Source organism: Myotis lucifugus, unplaced genomic scaffold, assembly GCF_000147115.1.
Source record: "Myotis lucifugus unplaced genomic scaffold, Myoluc2.0 scaffold_240, whole genome shotgun sequence".
In the NCBI taxonomy this organism is placed as follows: domain Eukaryota; kingdom Metazoa; phylum Chordata; class Mammalia; order Chiroptera; family Vespertilionidae; genus Myotis; species Myotis lucifugus.
In genome coordinates, this window is record NW_005871288.1 from 91,739 (window position 1) to 110,606 (window position 18,868).

Sequence of the window (18,868 nt, forward strand, 5' to 3'; positions counted from 1 at the left end):
TTTAAAAATACCATTATTTTTATGTCAAGCAAAGAGAGCCTAAGGCTTTCTTACAAAGGGCGGGGATGCCCTAATGCACTCTCAAAGGGCGTCCTGGCCTACTCACCTCTTCTTCTGTTAGGAGGAACCCTAGAAAAAAGAGTAGAACCCAAGACAGCATCAGCAATTTGGAATAACATCAAGAAATGGTCACACTGGTTGGGGTGACCTAAAAAATTATGGGAATAGCCTTCCAGTGGGCATTGTTTTGATACCTTTGATGGATTAAGTGAAGATTTCTTATAAATGTTTGTGCCCAGTAATTTCACCTTGATTGATATGGCAGCAATAAGATTTAAAAATTCTTAGCTTATAGTAGATTTCATCTCCATACATTTGCTTTGGGTCCTTTAAAATATCTTTTATGTCTCTACTTAATTTTTAGACATACAGAATACAAATATTGTAACTTTAAGTGTGCTTGTTGGCTAATTCAAACATCTGTGTCAATCTGGTTTGGCTTTAAATTGATTGATTATTCTTCTCAGTATGTGTTATATATTCAAAAACATATTCCACTACTTCTTTGCATGCTGGTAATTTTTTATTGAATGTCATAAATTGTGGATTTACCTTGTTGAATGTTGGATATTCATGATTTCTATAAATATTCTCGAGCTTTGTTCTAGGACATGATTTATTTCAGCTCTGTGAGTTTGGAATAGAGCAGCCTTTAATGTATCTCTATTTTGCCCCGCTAGTGAGGAAAAACCCTTCTGAGTACTTTGTCCAATATCCTCTGATTTATGAGTTCCTCCATTCTGGCTGATGGAAAAAGGAAGTATTCTTGGCCCCATGTAATCTCTGAGGATTATTCCTTTGATTCCTTTTCCCAACCTTGAATGGTTTCCTCACAAGTGTAGACTGGTCAGTACTCCTCTGAAGATTTAAAAAAGACCCTCTACAGAGCTTCGCAGCTCTCTGTCTGTGCTGCTTTCCAGTTCTCTGCAAAGGCTAGCCACCTTGGCCACCCTGGCCCCCTAGCTCCGTCTGCTTGACCCAGGGATTCTGCCAGGATCCACCTGCACCCGGCACCCTGGCCTGGAAAATCTCTCCTGGAAGTAAGCAGGGGCAGTCAGACCTGGCTTGTTTCCTGTCTTTGTGATTATTGTTCTTCATTTTCTAATGTCCAATGTCTTGGAAACTACTGCTTCCTATTTCCAGTGTTTTAGTTGTTTTAGGGGTGATGGTAAATTTAGTCCCTGTTACTACATCTTAGTCAGAGGTAGAAGTCCTTGCTACTATTAAATACTACATTTAAAGCAGATTTATTTTCAGTTAAAAGGTTTTAAAAAATAATCATCAACATTCTTTCAAGGTTCATATCTTTAAAACATAATACAACTACTTTCCCATTTCTATTTAAAATACAAAAAATAAGTACCAATAACCATGATTATGTAATTTCAGATTATTCTTATATAAATGTCAATCTGAAGGACATTAATTTATTTTTATTTGGCTAAGTACAAGAAAATTATGCGTATCACAGCCCCAATATTTTAAAATGTTACATTCAAATGGTACTTCCAAACCCAATGGATACAATGAGGGAGCAGGTCAGAGGTTTGAAACCAGTGTCTCTGGTCCTTGTGCCTTGACTATAGCCGTCACCACAGCACTACAGCTTTCATTTATCTTGAAGAGATAAGCTGTAATTTGGTTTTGGATGCCTGCTTCCATCACAAGTAAAAATTAGAGCTGTCATAATCTTCAAGGCTGTTAGATTATAAACTATTACAAACACGCACAGTGGCTGGTTACGGAGAAAGAGCCACCATAGGAATGAAAGGGCTAAGGAAATGGACAGGCAGTCAGAAGACAACCGTAGCAGAAGGATAAAGACCCAGAGGAGGAAAAAGAAATCTCAAATGTTAACTGTGGAGAACGGAGGAATCTCCCCGTGGCCCCCAATAGTCTGCTGGTCCGCAGCCTGCTGTGGTCTGGTAGGGCTATGCTGAAGTTTTGTGCCACCTATGTTTTCTATTTTAGATATGCAGGCAGTTTCACCAGTATAACCCATAATAATAAAATCTGTGGTTTTAAATTTAATAATATAAATTAATTATTTATGGCAGAGATTATTAATATCAATCACAATGTCAACAAGTTATTTTTACTAATGAATTCTTGAGATCGGAAACATTTATAACAGAAATCATTAGGCCAAACAAGTTCTATAAAAACACTAGAGCATATAAACCATTGAGCAGAGTTGGGTACATTTGGAAAGCTCATATATGCTAAGAGCACACAATTTTTATATTTACAGAATGAATGTTTTATAGATGAATCAGCTACAGGGAAGCACATTGTAAAAAGCTCAGTATTGATAAAATTACCTTTTCATATTTTTTTCAGAAAGTGTCTTGAGTTTAAACATCATCATAACAGAAATCATATTCTCAAGGATACCCACTCCTATAAGTGGGAGTGGGTATTCTTACTAAGTATTAAGGCAGATTTTCTAGTACCCTAAAAAACAACAAGAAGCACATTACACATTTTTATATATTACTTTGGTTAATTTTTGTATGTTGACAAATTCTGCATATTGTTTTATGAGAGAAACTGTTGTATCTCATTTTAGTCAGCAGACATTTATTAAACGTATAGAAAACACAAAGCTCTCCCTGTGCTACAGAGGGAGTGTGTAGGCATGGAAACTCTGAGTGCGGGCTGACCTGAAATGGTCTTAGCTCCACTAATGATGGTCTTAGCTCCACTAATGAGCCATTTATACACTGGGAGAAGAGTTAGGTTGGAGTGAGGTGTGTGCTGTGCTATATGTGTTCTTGAGAGGTTACTGCAACTTTTATGAAAAGTTTGAAGATAAATCAATGGCTAACATAGTATAGCGAAGCCAGATAGGATCTATTTAAAATTGGAATTGTTATCTTGGCTAGTTTAAAGAAGCAGAATATTAATTCTCGTGACTTTCAAAAAGTATACTACTGTAAAATACTAAATGAATATATGATAGATACCTTATAGAGTCTAAATAATAATTTGTGAATATAGTTACTAGAATCTGGAAATGCCAGGTAATTAAAATGCCAAAGAGTTCAGGTAGAAACAATTAATTTCTTTAAAACATATATTCTCCATATTATTTGAGAAAAGTCACTTAATAACTAAAATTTAATCTTTGGCCTAATTACAGACTCAACCATACACAGAGTTATTTTAATTATTTCTTACAATAAACACATCTTTTTTTCAGGTGATTTATTTTTTGTTTTATTATTTTATTATTTTTTAAAATTTATTGTCTAAAGTTTTACATATGTCTCCTTTTTCCCCGATTGACCTCCCCCCCCCGCCAGCCATTCCCACCCCAGGCAAGCCCACACCACCCCAGTGTCTGTGTCCATTGGTTATGCTAATATGCATGCATACCAGTTCCAGTGCCAAGATCGTAAAGCCCAATGGCGAGAAGCCAGACGAGTTTGAGTCCGGCATCTCCCAGGCTTTGCTGGAGCTGGAGATGAACTCAGACCTCAAGGCCCAGCTGCGGGAGCTGAACATCACCGCGGCCAAGGAAATTGAAGTTGGTGGCGGTCGGAAAGCTATTATCATCTTTGTCCCAGTTCTTCAACTCAAGTCTTTCCAGAAAATCCAGGTGCGGCTGGTACGCGAGCTGGAGAAAAAGTTCAGTGGGAAGCACGTGGTCTTCATCGCTCAGAGGAGGATTCTGCCCAAGCCAACTCGAAAAAGCCGAACAAAGAATAAGCAGAAGCGCACCAGGAGCCTCACGCTGACCTCTGTCCTTTGGTTGCTCTCTAATGCCCCCTTACCATTTGTCTCTGGATCTATTCTTGTTCATCAAATTATGTTGATCATTACATCCCACATATGATTGAGATCATGTGATATATTTTTTTTAATTAATAAATCTTTATTGTTCAGATTATTACAGAAGATCCTCCTTTTCCCCCCCATAGCTCCCCTCCATCTGGTTCCCACCCCACCCAATGCCCTTACCCCCTGCCACTGTCCTCATCCATAGGTGTAAGATTTTTGTCCAGTCTCTTCCTGCACCCCCCACACCTCCCTCCCCCCAAGAATTGTCAGTCCACTCCCTTTCTATGCCCCTGCTTCTATTATATTCACCAGTTTATTCTGACTTAATTTTTAGGTTCACTTGTTGATAGATATTTATTTGTTGTCACTTTGTTGTTCATAATTTTTATCTTTACCTTTTTCTTCTTCTTCCTCTTCTTAAAGAATATCCTTCAGCATTTCATATAATCCTGGTTTGGTGGTGATGAACTCCTTTAGCGTTTTCTTGTCTGTGAAGCTCTTTATCTGACCTTCAATTCTACATGATAGCTTTGCTGGGTAGAGTAATCTTGGTTGTAGGTTCTTGTTATTCATCACTTTGAATATTTCTTACCACTCCCTTCTGGCCTGCATGGTTTCTGTTGAGAAATCAGCTGACAGTCGTATGGGTACACCCTTGTAGGTAACTAACTGTTTTTCTCTTGATGCTTTTAAGATTCTCTCTTTGTCTTTAGCCCTTGGCATTTTAATTATGATGTGTCTTGGTGTGGTCCTCTTTGGATTCCTCTTATTTGGGGTTCTCTTCGCTTCCTGGACTTGTAAGTCTATTTCTTTCATCAGGTAGGGGAAGTTTTCTGTCATGATTTCTTCTAATAGGCTTTCAGTATCTTGCTCTCTCTCTTCTTCTGGCACCCTGATAATTCAGATGTTGGTACGTTTGAAGTTGTCCCAGAGGCTTCATACACTATCTTCATATTTTTGGATTCTTTTTTCATTTTGCTTTTCTGGATGGGTGTTTTTTGCTTCTTTGTATTTCAAATCTTTGACTTGATTCTTGGGATCCTCTAGTTTGCTGTTGGATCTCTGTATATTATTTTTAATTTCAGTCAGTGTATGTTTAATTTCTGACTGGTCCTTTTCCATTTTTTGGCATTCTCATTAAGATCCTTGAAGGTCTCACTAAGTTCCTCAGAGGTTCGTAGAAGATTCTTGAGTAGCCTTATAACTGTGGTTTTGAACTCTATGTCCTCCATTAGTTTGCTTTCCTCCATTTCTTTCATTTGTGACATGTTTCTTTGTCTCTGCATTTTTGGCTGACTGTGAGGACCCGCTGTGTCTACAGTGGAAGAACTGCTGTGCTGGAGACACCCTTATGGGGTAGGACTTGCTTCAGTGGGGCTTTGGTGCTCACTGAGTCTGCTTCTTGAGTGGGTCCCTTATGGATGTGAGGAGTTGAAATCTGGTATCTGACCAGGGGTACCCTGGCTCCTGGATCTCCAAGTCAACCACTGTGTGAGTCCACCCAGCAGGAGCTACAGCGATATCAGCAGATTTATCCTCTTTGTTTGGGGTTTGGAAGTTTTGGAGCTCTCTGACCCAGCTGCAGTTTTTTGGTTAGGCTGCAAAAGTGCAGGTGATTCCTTTGCGCCTCTGCACACGGCTTGGTTGGGGATGTAAATTGAGTGGGGCAGGGTCTCAGAGAATCACCAGGGCGGAGCTTGCATCACTGCGACTCCGCGACTCTGCGTCTTTGCGTCCAGAGTCCCTCTGTGTCCCTGAGTCCCCCGCCCCCACAGCATCCCTCTGTGTCCCTGAGTCCCCCGCCCCCACAGCAACAATGATCCCTGCGAGCAGCTCTGTGAGAAAGCCACCCTCGTAGGAGTCTGGGACCCCAGAGTCTCGCTGTAAATGAGTTCAGTGCATTTGAGAGCTTGTATCCCCTTCCAATTGAAAAAAAAAACGGTGCACCCAGGTGCAGCTGCCTCGCACGCGCCTTTGTACCTCTGTTCTTGGCGCCTCTGCACTTCCTACCCAGTCTCAATGCGCTTTTTTCTTTCCTTCTAGTTGTAGAACTTCCACTCGGCCAGCTTTCCCATGGTTCTGGATGATAGCTGCTTTGTCTTATAGTTGTAGTTTTAATGTTGTTGTGGGGGGCAGCACGTACAAGTTTATACCTTATGCCGCCATCTTGGTTCTCTATGAGATCATGTGATATTTATCTTTCTCCAACTGGCTTATTTCGCTTAGCACAATGCTCTCCAGTTCCATCCATGGTGTTGCAAATGGTAAAAGTTCCTTCTTTTTTATAGCAGCATAGTATCCCATTGTGTAGATGTACCACAGTTTTTTAATCCACTCTTCTGCTGGTGGGCACTTAGGTTGTTTTTAAATCTTAGCTATTGTAAACTGTGCTGCTATGAACATAGGGGTGCATATATACTTTCTGACTGGTGTTTCTGGTTTCAACACTTATCTTTAGAGCCTTTGAAATGTATCAACATCAGCTACCTTAAGTTATTGTAGGTGTTAGATTCCAACTAGAGTTTTAAATGTAATCCTAAATTTAATTTTAAATTTAATCCTAATACTTCTCATTGGCTAATAAATGGATTTTCCTACCAAAGCTCTGATTACCTCTGAATTCTCAAATGAGATATGAAGTTCTTAAGATCACAATAGACACAACTAAAGAATTTTTGTTTTGGGTACAAATTTATGCAGTCCATTCTGTGTTCATTGGAAAGAGCATTGTCTACATGACAGTGTAGTGCAGTGTCTACATGACATCAGCAACCAGATAAAAGTAAAACATTCAGTGATTAGTATTAATGGCATAGTTCCGCAGATCTCAGAGAGCACCAACTTCTGTTCTTAAGGGGCCTGCAGTTAAATAAACTGTGAGTTGGTGTAAATCACTGCTCCTCCAACACTGGAGTTCTGGTCTCTTTTCTCTGCTTCTGAATTTATTATAACTGTGGTGATAGAAATTAAGTGAGATCTTTTCTGAAGGGAAAATCTGCAAATATCATGGAAAACTGAACAATGAGAAACGTGGAGTGATGATCTGTTCATGAGCAATAATTGACTGGAGCAGCAGGTGATGCACTTGTGGAGAGGTTAGGGAGTAAGGCATTGGGCTAGATTTTGAAAATCCTATCTTTGACTATAGTAACGAAGAGAAGGCAAAGCAGTCTCAACTTGCAGCAAGAAACTATGCTCATGTGGTGCAGAAGCTTGGGTTCCCTATCAGATTCCTCGAATTGTAAGTTAAGAACATGATTGGAAGCCATGAATTGAGATTTCCCATTGGGCTTGGTGCTAACCCATCTGCAGTTTAGTAGTGGTAGTGATGAGCCTGAACTGTTTCCTGACAGACTGGCAATACCATGAACTGTGTTGCTCATTTCTGTATCTGGAAAAGTGGTGTTGACAGGCACCAAAGAACGCTCTGAGAGCTATGAAGCACTTGAAAACATCTATTCTATTCTAAAGGGTTTAAAAAACAACAACTTCTGACTGTATCATTCAACATTTTACAATGCAAAGGTTTGAGTATGTGCTTAAGCTGGGGAGGAGAGACCTCTTGAGATTAGGAAGCCCTTGAGGAGGCTCTGAGAGCAAAGGGAAAGACAGGGAAAGTGAGGCAGAGGCAGAAGAATGTCATGTGCATGGAGGGCTTGGTCCTCTCTCTTCAGAGGAAGCTCTGGACAAATTTATCAGAGGAGATGCCCTGGATAATAGATTCCAATAGCATTCTCTTTGTTTCTCAGAAAAATAATTTATTTTTCCATATGCTTTATTTAAAAGCATGTAGCAAACATCACTTACTTGCATTTTAAAGCACACGTTATTAATTTCCAGCTTGCCTGTTTTGTGAGCTAGTAACCTATTCCACCCAAAGATACAGATTTTATTACATATGCAAAATTAAGTCTGGGTTGTAAACAGATAAGGAAATTAAGCAGACCCCACTTTAAAAATTGGACAATTTAGTTTTATTGTTTGTTCTTTCAATAGAGGAAGAGGTTCAGTTACCCATTAGCCAGTGTTTATTGCAAAAGTGAATATTGTTTCAATACCTATGATTCCACCAATATAGAAAGCAGAAATTTAGTAGAAAAATAAGAATTAAAATTTATTTATAATATTCTGTTTTCAATTATCTTCAACAGTTTAATCCCAATGCTATTCATTGGCTAACAATTGGATTTTCCTACCAAAACCCTAACCCTAACCCTAACCCTAACCCTAACCCTAACCTCTAAACTCTGAAGAGTGGGATGTGAAGTCCTTAAGATCAAAATAGACACAACTAAAGGATTTTGGTTTTGGACATAGTTCTGATATTCACGCAGCCATTTTGTGTTTATTGAAAAGAGTAGATAGTTAAACCCCATTAACAACCAGAGTTTGCATGAGGATTTATTCTTGAATATCACATTACCATTAAACACATCTGGTATTTTCCGGGGACAGGATACATGTATATCTGAGTCCAAGCACATACTGGACTCTCAGGGAAGAGTGGATTCATGGAATGTTTCAATTGTGGTGAATTCATAACATTATTAGTTGGCATTGCTTTTGAAGCTGTTCGGTTGTAGATAGTTTAATCTAACAAATTTGAAGAAAATTATGACAGTTCTAATTTTTACTTGTGGTGGATGCAGGCTTCCAAACCAAATTACAACTTATTTCTTTAAGATAAATGAAAGTGGTATTGCTGTAGGGAAGGCTGTGGTCAAGACACAAGGACCAGAGACACCAGTTTTGAAATTCTGACACTACTCCCTCATTATCTCCATTAGGTTTGGAACATTTTAAAATATTGGGAATGGGATAAGCATAATTTCCTGTACTTATCCAAATGAAAATGAATGTCCTTGGATTGACTTTTATATAAAAACTTAGAGGCCCGGTGCACGAATTTGTGCATGGGTGGGGTCCCTCGGCATGGCCTGTGGGGATTGGGCCAAAACCAGCAGTCCAATGCCGCCTGCCACTCCTGCCTGCGCTCCTGTTCATCCCAGCCCTGCTGTGCATGCCATGGGCTTGCGCCCAGTCAGTTCTGATTGGGAGAGGTTCATGCGTGCTGCAGCAGTGCTCACCAGCTGTGAGCACTGCATCTGGCGCCCATCCCAAGGGAGTTGTGGGCCTGGGGGCGGCTGGGATATGATCAGTCCTCCTGGTGGGTGGTGGGATGCCTTTGCTGGCCCGGTCCCATTGATGTTCTCTCCAGTTGTCGGGAGCCACCTGGAGGCTGCTTTTATATTGATTCTTCCTTGAAGAGCATCTAGGGAGGGGAAGTGGCTGCAGTGCCCAAGGCTGACTTCCAGGAGGCCGGTGGTGCTGTCAGGATCATGCCAGCGGCACCGTCTGTTGGTGCCTGGCTTGTTCTCCAGAGATTGAACCTGCAGGACTACTGAGGGAGTGAGTGGTTGCCTCTGGGCTGGTGGGCCAATGGGACGGGTCAGGCAACCCACCCACACTCCCCCTGTGGGAGCACACTGACCACCAGGGGGCAGCTCCTGCATTGAGCATCTGCCCCCTGGTGGTCAGTGTGCATCATAGTGACTGGTCATTCAGTTGATTGCTTAGGCTGTTATATATATAGATAATCTGAAATTACATAATAATAGTTACTGGTACTTATTTTCTGTATTTTAAAATATGAAAAGGAAAGTAATTGTATTATGTTTTAAAGATATAAAACTTGAAAGAATGTTGATGATTCTTTTTTAAAAACCTTTTAACTGAAAACAGAACTGCTTTAAATGTAGTGCTTAACAGTAGCAAGGACTTCTACCTCTGACCAAGATGCAGTAACAGGGACTAAATTTACCATCACCCCTGAAACAACTAAAACATGGGAAATAGGAAACAGTAGTTTCCAAGACATTGGACATCAGAAAATGAAGAACAGTAATCACAAAGAGACAGGAAACAAGCCAGGTCTGACTGCCTCCGCTTACTTCCAGGAGAGAGTTTGCAGGACAGGGTGCCGGGTGCAGGTGGAGCCTGGCAGAATCCCTGGGTCAAGGAGATGGAGCTAGGAGGCCAGGGAGGCCAAGGTGGCTAGCCTTTGCAGAGAACTGGAAAGCAGCACAGACAGAGAGCTGCGAAGCTCTGTAGAGGGTCCTTTTTAAATCTTCAGAGGAGTACTGACCAGTCTACAGTTGTGAGGAAACCATTCAAGGTCGGGAAAAGGAATCAAAGGAGTAATCCTCAGAGATTATATGGGGCCAAGAATAGTTCTTTTCCCCACCAGCCAGAGTGGAAAAACTCATAAATCAGAGAATATTGGACAAAGTACTCAGAAGGGTTTTTCCTCACTAGCGGGGCAAAATTAGAGATCCATTAAAGGCTGCTCTATTCCAAACTCACAGAGCTGAAATAAATCATGTCCTAGAATAAAGCTCAAGAATATTTATGGAAATGCAAGAATATATAACATTCAAAAAGGTAAAATCCACAATTTCTGACATTCAATAAAAAATTACCAGCATGCAAAAAAGTAGTGGTATATGTTTTTGAATATATGACACATATTGAGGAGAATAATCAATCAATCAATTCAAAGTCAAACCAAATTGACCCAGATATTAAAATTAGACAAGCATTTTAAAAGTTGTATATTTGTATTCCATATGTCTCAAAGTTAAGTAGAGACATAAAATATATTTTAAAAGACCCAAATCAAATGTCTAGAGATGAAAATTACAATGTTCTAAGATAGAAATTAGGGAGTGAGGTTATTTCTAAGAGTATCCTGTTCTGAAGACTAGCTGCTGAGTTTCATGTTGCTATGGCCTCTGAGTCTCTGTGAGGGATTTAGAAAGTTATGAGGGTATAACCTTTCCCTCTATTTGTTTTCAACCTGGTAGGTCTGTTCCATTAACGGCAGCAAAATATGAATAAGCCACCATGTGGGATTCTGAAAACTGTATTGATCATTCAGTTAGTAGAACATCATCTCACTTCCTAGCAATAAGATGGCTTTGGGTAATGATTTTCTGCTATACCTTGTAATCCTTTTCTGACTTTCTGTGGGTTTATTAGTGAGAAATTGAAAGAGAACAAATCTGAAATGGAAAGCTACATCCTATACTTTCGAGTTACAAAATTGCCATGAATATTTTAGTTGGCATACCTGAGTGGATGGAAAATCTATGACTTGGAAGTACTCAATGACTTACTTGGTCACAAAGTCAGAAATGAAAAGAGTACAATATTCAACGCCAACTCACAGGATAATTTGTAAAAGAAATAACTAAAATAAACTCAATTATGAAGGAGAGTTGACTGTCATGTAGGTCAGGCAGGCTCTTACTTTTCTTTTTCTAATGTCCTGTCCGCCCCTTGTCATATTCATTTTCATTAACACTTTTATCAGAGGGCAGAAAGAGGTGACATTTCAATCTGTCAACTTCACTGCTCATTAGCAACTCATGTAAAGGGCAGTAAAGGGAGAATCAAAGCCTATATTGAGGTTACACGTTTTCTGTGGCTCTCACTTACCCTGGTGTCCCATTAGCACAGATAATAGAGAGGGAGCTATATTAAGGTATTTAGAGTTTGATAGAAGGAATGCATGGTGAAAATCTGAAGAAGGGATGAGAACCTAGATGAGGTAATTCTATCTGAGAGGACTGGGAGTGACAGGCAAGCATAGGAGTTAATATGACTGTGCAATGCTGCATACAGATGGGCATGATTAATGGTCTTTGTGTGGTAGAGAAAAAGGACAGGCTAGTAGATGACATTTCAAACCCACATCAAATGATGAGATACTGAATGAAGACAGAGAGGTCAGCTTTAAGTATGTGCTTAATTCACCTGTAAGAAGGAGTATGTGTGGATCTGCGTGTGGAACATATTTGAGGAAAGTAGGAATATTTACCATAGAACTAACACTGCTTTCAGGTCAGCAGAATGTACTCAATTAATGATTTTTCCCACTTTTCAGTTCTTATTAAATAGAAATCTTTAAGGCACAGTGCACAGAATTTAAATTTAACTTTGGATTGATTTTTCCCCTTGATATATTATGCATCCTTCATCAAACATTATTTGATAATTTTGGTCTTTTCAAGAAAGTAGCAACATGAGAAGAAAATCATGGGCACCACAATGATCAAATTAAATCATTTGAGTGAAAGGACTAAGTTAAACAGTAGTGTGCTATATAAACATGAGGAATATTTTTCATAATAGATTCATTTTATAAGTATCACATATTATTATCAAGGTTTGAATATATAGTGCAGACATTTTATCTTTCCTCTCCCTTTGGCATCAGAATTTTAAAATAACTACATTTGCATTATTTGTAGACCATTTTCAAATGGGATGCTAATGAAAATCAATCAATTAGTTTTTTAAAATATCAATCCCTCTATTTTATTCTAGGCAAAGTTGGGAATATAGACGTGACCCTATTTCCTTCCCTCAAGGATTCACAACACAGTCAAGAAATCATAAAAACCTACACAGATATACGCCAGAAACCATGTGTCATCAAATACAATATAATAGAAATTTAAGAGCCAGAGTTACTCTTGGAACTTGATATGCGCTTTGAAAGATAGGCAGCACTTGAAATTTGTCTCTTCAAATTCCTTCAGCAATTTGAAGCCTCCCCTCATGAAATGATCTGCCATTTTTAAGGCACCGCTCATACTGACTTCATTAGATGCTTTTTGACCATAAAGGAGTCTCAGTGGAAGGCATCAGACATAGCCGTTAAAGAGCTCAGCTCCTAGAGGCATCCTGGAGGATAAGTCACTTCTGATTTCTAAGGCTCCACTTCTTTATCCAGTGAAACCTTCCCTGCTATACGATGGTGCTACATCATCATGTCTTCCTGGATTTTTGCAATAGGTTTCTCACATATTTCTCCTTTTATCCTTGAACCCTAATGATCTATTCCCAACACTGAAGTTGGAATGATCTTTTAAAATCCCCAAGCAGAACCTAGTTTTGTTCAAAATCTTCCCAGGTTGCCTATTTCACTTAGAGTTAAAATAAAAATCCTTACACTTATATAAAAGCTCCCACCACCTGACTGGCATGGTTCAGTGGTTGAGGGTTGACCTATCAACCAAGAGGTCACAATTTGATTCGGGTCAGGGTACACGCCCCGTGCAGGTTCAATCCCCAGTGTGGGGCGTGCAGAGGCAGCCAATCAATGATTCTCATAATTGATGTTTCTATCTCTCTCTCCCTCCCTTCCTCTCTGAACTCAATAAAAATATATTTAAAAAATAAAAGCCCCCATCTCATGTTACCTCGATGACCTCCTCTATTCTTTCCACATTTTCACACTCCACAGGAGACACTTCATCTTTCTTGCTGTTCTAGAACATGCCAGGCATGCTGTGTCCTTAGAATATTCCTCTTCCTTGTGTGCTCTTCCTCTAGATACAACAGTTTCACTTCCACACCTCCTTGATGTTTTGCTTAAATATTACCTTTTCAATGAGAATTAACCTGACCACCATATTTAAGAATTACAAGGCTCCTGTTCTAGCTTATCCTGTTCTACTTTTTTTGTGTGTCTTCACAGTTAACTTCTAACATATTCCATAATTTGTTAATTTGTTATGATCATTGTTTAGTGTCTCTCTCCCTCCAGTAAGTGCCCATCAGCAGATGAGTGGATTAAAAAACTTTGGCACATCTATCCAATGGAATACTATGCCACAGTAAAAATGAAGGAACTCCTACCATTTGCAACAGCATGGATGGAGCTGGAGAGCATTATGCTAAGTGAAATAAGTCAGTCAGAGAAAGATAAATATCACATGATCTCACTCATTTGTGGACTATAATGAACAACATAAACCGATGAACAAAAACAGATTTAGAGACAGAGAGGCATCGATCAGATGCTCAAACCTCAGGGAAGGTAGGAGCGGGTGGGGGTAAGAGGGAGAGATCATCCAAAGGACTTGCATATAAGCATAAGTGATGGATGCAGACAACAGGGGGTGAGGGTGAGGGCAAGACTGGGGGGATGAGGGGACAATGGGGGGGATAAAGACACATTTGTAATACCTTAATCAATAAAAAGTTAAAAAAGAATATGTTTTGTTCACTGTTACATCTGAAACACCTAGGATATTCTGTAAATATTTATTGAATTGGATGCCAAAAATAGCACAATACCTGGAACATAACCATGTATTCCATAAAAGTTACCTATTACTATTATTATTATTATCATCATTATTATTACTATTAATCCAACCAGCAGAGTATCAGAACCCTACTAGAATGTGCTCCGTGTAGACATGGATTTTTTTAAAAGTTGTTTTTGTTTTGTTTTGTTTAACCTGAGCAATTAGAAGAGTACCTAGCACATAACTGGTGCTCAATAAACATTTGAAGAAAAAAGGGAATAAAGTAACAAAGACAATGTGAACATGGCTTGTAAGCTGTACAGAGCAAAGGCTAAGTAGACAAGAGGGTCCTAGTGAGTAGGACATAAAGTCTGGGGGAAGGGCTGTTTGTGAGGCAGAGGTAGAGTGATAGTCAAGGAAGGATCCATAGGATATCAAAGATACTCTGGAAGAGAATCAGCTTGGAGGAGGGTATCTAAATAGCAGTGTTTTATTTATGTATTTGGTAAGATGAGAATAAAATTCAGTAAGAAGTCAAGGATGAAGAAAAGAATAAGAGGTCATTTTCTTAGAGGCAAAATTTGATGCCATCAGAAAGAATGAGAAATGGAAAGAAGTGAGAAAATGAATGACTTAAAAATTTATTGGGGCCCTATCTGATTTAGCTCAGTGAATAGAGCATTGGCCTGCAGACCAAATGGTCCCAGGTTCAATACTGGTCAAGGGCACATACCTTGGTTGCAGGCTCCTCCCTTTCCCAGTCGTTGGTCATGCCTCGTGCAAGAGGCAACCAATCAATGTGTTTCTCTCACATCGATGTGTCTCTCTGTCTTTCCCTCTCTCTTCCACTCTCCCTAAAAATCAATGGAAAAATATCCTGGAGGGAGGATTAACAACAACAAAAAAGAATGACAGAAATCTGAAATTTTAAATCCTGTGTGATTGTTATACTTTATTGAGCCCAAAATAAGATTGGTCCCCTGTATGTATAGTTGGCCTTAGCAATTGGATATACATTAGCATCCTTTGAGGAGAATCACCAGAGAGACAGTGCTTGAATAAAACAGATTTTTAAAAAATGATATAAGTTGAGTGCTACTGGTGGATGCTTGCTTGATTTATTTCACTTTCATGATGAGCTGAAAATGGATATACTGTATAATAAAAGCTTAATATGCAAGTTGTCCCCTCCAGCAGGAGTTGGACCTACGGGAGTTCGACCGCTCGCTATGACGTGCACTGACAACCAGGGGGTGGCGCGAAACATGGCGGGCATTGGCGACACAGTACTGGCAGTGGGCAGCAGTGGAGGTGCTGCTGGCCCTGATGGGCCCTGATGAGAGCGGGACTGCAGCGGGATGGTGGAGCAGGTGAGCAGGCGGTGCCAGGCCAAGGCGGGTGAGAGTGGGGGCCCAATCGCCCTACTGGTCGCCCCACAGGTGGCGACCAGCAGCGGCGGTGCGGGGCATGGCTGGCGAGCGGGCGGCGCCAGGCCAAGGCAAATAGCAATATTAAAATATTCCTTATAATTAATTCCCTTAAATGTGCATGAATTCGTGCACCGGGCCACTAGTTAAAATATGATGAGGAATGTGTGTGTGTGTGTGTGTGTGTGTGTGTGTGTTCTTGAGGGAGTGCATGCAGACTGAGAAAGAGAAATAAGAACCTACAGGCATTTAGTCTTGATCGTTAGAAATAAGGATTGAAGTAGCACACAGATAAATAACTAATGAGTAACCCTAACAGGTGTCAAAGTGGATACTTAAGTGATGCATGACGGAGGGCAGAACAAATAAAGAGACAGGTGGTTTAGCCGATACTTTATCAATCAGAGAGATTTGCATTAACTAGCATATCTACATATTCTAAACAGCAGCAATTGACATTTGTAGTGATGCCCCCGAGACATGGTAAATGCTGTGTGAATTATCAAAGAAAAATGAAATCCTGTTAGTACAATTCAGGTGTTAAGTGCATTTTATTGTGTAGTCTCTTATTAAAATTGGTCATTTATGTAGAGTATATACATTTTTATTTCAATCAGAAGAGTTAACATTGCTTCTAACCAAATCACAGGACACAAAGGTCATTGTAGAGATTTAACATACTATTTTAGCTGATTATGTCCTGTGTTACAGGCACTAGGCAAACAATGATGAATAAAATTCTGTCTCCTTAAGACATTGACAATTATGGGAGATATAGATTCATATGGTTGTCATAAAAATGTAATGAGCCTCTAATGGATGCACATATATAATGACAATCAGAGTTTTAAAGGAGATCAATAACTCCTGGAGGGTCAAGGAATTGTCACTGAGGAGGCAAAGTGGACAAGAATTTCACATTTGAATTTTACACTGAAGGATGAGTAAAATTTCTCCAGCCAAGTAGAAATGTTACTGTCATTTCCCAGAAAGAGGATTTGACATATTTTGTCCCCCCTCTTCCTCTCTCCTCTACTCATTTCTAGGACGTACAATAGAGCCATGAGATAGTAGAGGATGGAGTCTGATGTGAGTTAAAAAAGACTGCTCTGAACACCCTGGGCCCTGCCTTCAATTGTCATTTGTTTATCACAGTAGATACTGCAGTAATGTGAAAATCTGTCACCTCAGGTTGAAGAAGAAGACCAAGGAATTAAACAAGGGATCCTGGAAAAAAAATCGTAGTGACCTGTTGGATAACTCACATAATCTATTTTCATTATTTTAAAGTCACTGTGGACTCCTGTCGGTACTGCCAAATCTTATGTTATCAATGGAACATCTAGTAGAGCAGAGTTGCCCTAACAATGAGAGGGTCACAAATGGCTCAAGCTTTATTTCTCCTCAAGCCATTGTCCATACAGCCTGCTTGTTAGTCAATAGTTAACTATTGTTTGGACCGCTGCTAGTTCTCTGATTGACCCCAGCCAGGGGTGAGGAGGCCTTGGTGTTTCCCAGCGGTGTTTTGACCTGGGTGAGGGTGCCCACGCAGAGGGCAGGACAGGAAGGGCAGCCTCTTGGGTCAGTTACAATTCTGAATAATTTAGTCCCCACACTAGAGTCTGAATCTCTCATCTTTAATCATACAGCCCATGATTTACCAGCTCTCTCTTCACGTCTGACTCTAAGGGTGCAAAGAAACTAAAAATGTTTAATCAATTTATTTTTATCAATCCTGCAGTTAAATAAGATACTGGGTTGGGTATATATGCCTTGATTCCAGTGTTATCTTTGCTAGTGTTGTATCTGTGTGGCCTTGGGCAAATCAATTAGCCTTTCTGGACCTCATTTTCCTCATAATAAATGAACTAAATGACCTATGCTGTTTCTTTCCGGTCTAATGTGCTAGGATTCTTAAAAGGCACTTTTACAGACATCTATGTACATGTTTAATTTTAAAAAGAGCATTAATTCATCCTACTAAAAAGAAACTGAGTATCTGAATATGAGCCTAAAACATTTTTACATTAATGTGCTTTTTTTTGAGAAACACTTAACTTTAAAAAATAAGTTTTGGAGCCCTAAGAGAGAAGCACTAAAATTTATCTCTACATCTCCCTCCACTCAAGACATGAATGAAACAGCATCAGTCAGTTCTTCTGCTACCCCCAAAGTGTTCAATTGAGGCTGAATACTTTGATATGTATGACTGATGACTCTCAAACATGGTCCACAGATCTGCATGGTTCATTCTCCAGTATTTCCCATGTAAAAATTATTTACTTACATGCACACATGTGGAAAGTCTTTCTTGCTTGACACATCACATTTTCTAAATGGCTGTCCTACATATAAGTTTACTAAATAATTAAGTTTATTAAATGGCCCTAAAAACAAAGAAACTTAGCTCTAATAATAGCACCAAAGAAAAATTTCCAAAATTATACCTTATGATTTGTTTCTCTTTTAATATCATAATTCAAAACTGTATGTATGCACATGGTTGCTTATCACAGCAGGATTTAAAATACCCAAAATTGGAGACAATCAAAAGGTTCATCAAGAGGTTAAAAAGTATTTGGTGCATGATTAGTATATACATATTATAGTCTATTTATGGTACATATTATAGACTTATGCATAATTGTTAAAATGAATGAGAATTACATGTATTCACATGGAAGAAAAAAGCCAAATAAAAAAGGCTAGTTGTGCCTCGCCGGTGTGGATCAGTGGTTAAGCGTCGACCTATGAAACAAGAGGTCACAGTTTGATTTCCGGTCAGGTCATATGCCCAGGTGTGGGCTTGGTCCCAAGTGTGGGGCATGATGGAGGCAACTGATCAATGATTCTCTCTCATCATTGATGTTTCTATCTCTCTCCCTCCCCCTTCCTCTCTAAAATCAATAAAAATATATATTTTTAAAAACCTAGTTGTAGAAATATAATTTCATGGTTTTGACAAAAATTAATAGTGATTATCTTTTAAGGCTAAACAAGTAGATCCTGGGAGTGAGTACAGAGGGTACTCTCAAGTTTTTACATCATGTATTTTTGTATTGCTTAAATTTCTTACAATGAGTAATCATTACTTAAAAATAAAAAAAGTTCTTGCAACATTTGGTATTACCTTTCAAATATCTAAAATTCAAAGTATTACTAATATTAATTCTTAAAACATGTAGTTATTATTAATTCTTATTATACTCGTGAAATTGCATCCTCTATCCAGGAACTGAACAGAAAATAGATAAAAATTAATTTTTCCCAGAGCCACAGAACAGCCTATGTTAAAATGTTTTAAATATGCTCTCTCTTAATCTCACCATCCTCTTCTTCATCAAGGTCTCTGAAGGTTGAACTCTAATGGTACTTTTACTCAGTAAATGCTGTATTCCTATATGCTGGCTTCAAAAGTGAATTATTAAGTCCTTCAGTTTTTCCTAACCGTATCCTCAACTAATCCTCAACTAAATCACTAACATGAGTTCATCATCC

General features: G+C 39.2%; 1 pseudogene; it reads left to right on the plus strand.

Annotated features, from left to right (window-relative positions):
* The first annotated feature begins 3,430 nt into the window (after nt 1-3,430).
* LOC102416900 lies at nt 3,431-7,088 on the plus strand (annotated as a pseudogene).
* The last annotated feature ends 11,780 nt before the right edge of the window (nt 7,089-18,868 follow it).